We start from the raw sequence: 3,433 nt of genomic DNA on the forward strand, positions 1-3,433 counted from the left end.
TCAGCATGCGTGGTCAGCACCACAGAAGGAACCTTCTGTCGGTTCATGAATCATTCCACCTCCCAGTTGCCAGAGAAGGAGCTGAGAGAGAAGCTACCTCTTCAGAACTCCCCCTTTTGACAGGGGAACCTTAGTTCTGGTGGCCAATGGTGGCCCACACTGCCTCAGCCTAGCCCTTGGGACTATGCAGGCCACACCCATCACTGGTCTTGCTCTGCTCCCTCCTATAGCAATTTTATGTGGCTGGAATGTGTGATAATACCTCTTGTCCCTATCTGGAGGATGGAGAAGGACTGATTTGTTTTAAACCATTTTGAATGTTGTGTTTTAAATCGTTGTGACCCACCCTGGGGAAAAGATACATAATGAATCTAATTTTGAACGATAATGTGTGACCTACACACCCATCTTTGCCACACCTGCCACTGGCACATAGAAGAGTTTGGATTTGATATCCCGCTTTATCACTACCTGAAGGAGTCTCAAAGCGGCTAACATTCTCCTTTCCCCTCCTCCTCCACAACAAACACTCTGTGAGGTGAGTGGGGCTGAGAGACTTCAGAGAAGTGTTACTAGCCCAAGGTCACCCAGCAGCTGCATGTGGAGGAGCGGAGACGGGAACCCGGTTCACCAGATTACGAGTCTACCGCTCTTAACCACTACACCACACTGGCTCTCCAGAGGGCTGCCCAACAGGAAAGCTGGCCCTCAGACTGAGAAAAGTGCCCATCTCTCACCTATGTGATCTGGTCTATTTGCTACAAAAGCAACATTGGCTCCCATTTCACCGTTGACATCTTGTCCTTGGCCTTCATCTGCTACTGCTGGTTGTGATACTGAAACTCAGACCTTGCACAGGCCTTCTCAAGATCTGAACTCTGGACAATTAGCAAGGATGCTCACTGTTTCTCCCCCTCCCCCCGTTATTTATTTATTTATGAATAAATTTTATTTGCTTTATACATGTTACATACATTCAGAAAAAAATCAGTTGTACAAATAATAAAGAGAGTAAACAAGATACATGTTATCTTAACTTGCAACAAAACTAACATATACCGAAGCATGAATAATAAAATGAAAAATACCTAAATAAAAAATAGAAAATGTAAGTATGTTGAATAACTTAAAAATGAAAAGAAAAGAAAAAAGAAAAAAATAGAAAAGAAATGGGCATGTTTAGCCTGGAGAAGAGGAGGTTAAGGGGTGATATGATAGCCATGTTCAAATATATAAAAGGATGTCACATAGAGGAGGGAGAAAGGCTGTTTTCTGCTGCTCCAGAGAAGCGGACACGGAGCAATGGATCCAAACTACAAGAAAGAAGATTCCACCTAAACATTAGGAAGAACTTCCTGACAGTAAGAGCTGTTCAACAGTGGAATTTGCTGCCAAGGAGTGTGGTGGAGTCTCCTTCTTTGGAGGTCTTTAAGCAGAGGCTTGACAACCATATGTCAGGAGTGCTCTGATGGTGTTTCATGCTTGGCAGGGGGTTGGACTCGATGGCCCTTGTGGTCTCTTCCAACTCTATGATTCTATGATTCTAAAAACAGAGGGGGGAAACTGCCTCTTATACACATCTTTTAAGGAATACAAACATTCACTGATTTTCTGGCTAGATTCCCTGATTAGTACATTGACTTCCTTCGACCCCTATACTGTTCCAATAATCTCACATCTTTGGTTGTTTGTAATCATTTTAAATTTAGTGGAGAGCTAATTTGTTTACCTGTGGAGTTTTTAATCTAGACTATGCCAGTCATTGTTTTGGGAACCTACTTTTTTCATATAATTTGTAAAGACATCCCATTCTCTCCTAATTTTCTCACTTGGTTGGTTTCTTACTAATTCTATTAATTTCGCCAATTCAAGATATTCACGTAATTTTAATAACTGTTCTTCTTTTGTAGGGATTGTGTAGCTTTTCCAGTAATTTGCAATCACAATCCCGGCGGCCGTAACTGCTTATAGAAAGACTCTTTTGTTTTTCTTAGGGATGTCTGTTGTGAAGATACCTAAATGAATAACTCTGTTTTTGTTTTGTTTTTTTAAAAAGTTGTGTTTTAACATTTTTTTTTAATTCTTTGTATATCATGTTCCAGAATAATTTCATTCTGGGGCATGTCCACCACATGTGGAATAAATTCTCGTCTTTATGGTTACACCTCCAGCACTTGCTGCTATTTATTTTTTATTCATTTTTGCCAATTTTGATGGAGTCAGGTACCACCTATACATCATCTTTTTAAAAAATTCTTTAATTAGGTAGCAGGCTGTAAATTTGATATCACATTTCCAAAGATTTTCCAATTTCTCTAATTCTATAGTATATCTGAAGTCTTGAGCCCATTTTACCATCACATCCTTAACCTCTTCATGTTTTAGATGCCAGTTTAATAATAAGTTGTACATGTTGGTCAAATTCTTTTTATCATTTGAGAGCAATTCCCTATCTAGATCTGATATTTTGTTGTCAAATCCATTTGTTTTTCTGTCTTCCTCAAAAATTCAGTTTAATTGATGGTATTGTAACCAGCTTAGCCCCATTTGTTTAAGTTCATCATAATTTTTCAATTTTATTTTATTGTTTTCTTCTACTAATAAATCTTTATATGTCTGCCAGTTGGTGTCCATATTATTCCTTTTCACAGCAACCGCCTCCATTTGTGATACCCAATAAGGAGTTTTCCGCTCCAACAACCTTTTATTTCTGTCCCAGACTTGATATAAAGCTTTCCTAATAATATGGTTAAGAAATCCTTTATGTATTTTGATTTTATTGTACCCCAAATAGCCATGCCATCCTACTCTATTATCCCACCCCTCCATATTGAGTAACTTAGCGTTTTTTTAAGGCTCATCCACTCCTTCAACAAAGCCAAGTATGCAGCTTCATAATACAACTTTAGATTGGGGAGTGCGAAACCTCCTCATCTTTTAAATCTGTTAGTAATTTAAATTTTATTCTGGGTTTTTTGCCTTGCCAAATATAACTTGCTAGGTACCTAGCAAACATTTGAGTCCATTGATACATTGAAACATTTGAGTCCATTGATAATCGGGATAGATTAAAAGAGAAACAGCATTTTCGGGAGGATGGCAATTTTAATTGTTGAAAATCTTCCCCATAATGATAATTTAAGTCTACTCCAGAGTTCCAACTCTTTTTTTATCTCACCCCAGACCCTTACATAGTTATCCTTATAGAGATTAATGTTTTTCATGGTGATCCAGATTCCTAGATACTTGGCTTTATTTGTCACTTTAGGTCCTGTCTCATTTTCTAACTCTGCTTTTCTTGTATGTCCAAATTTTTAACCATAAGTTTTGTTTTCTCTTTATAAATATTAAAACCAGATAGATGGCCAAATTCCTTAATTTTCGCCAATATTTCTAAAATGCAGTTATTGGGTTTTTGGTTGTTATTATCAAA

This window comes from Podarcis tiliguerta, assembly GCF_965153285.1.
Source record: "Podarcis tiliguerta genome assembly, chromosome: 8".
In the NCBI taxonomy this organism is placed as follows: domain Eukaryota; kingdom Metazoa; phylum Chordata; class Lepidosauria; order Squamata; family Lacertidae; genus Podarcis; species Podarcis tiliguerta.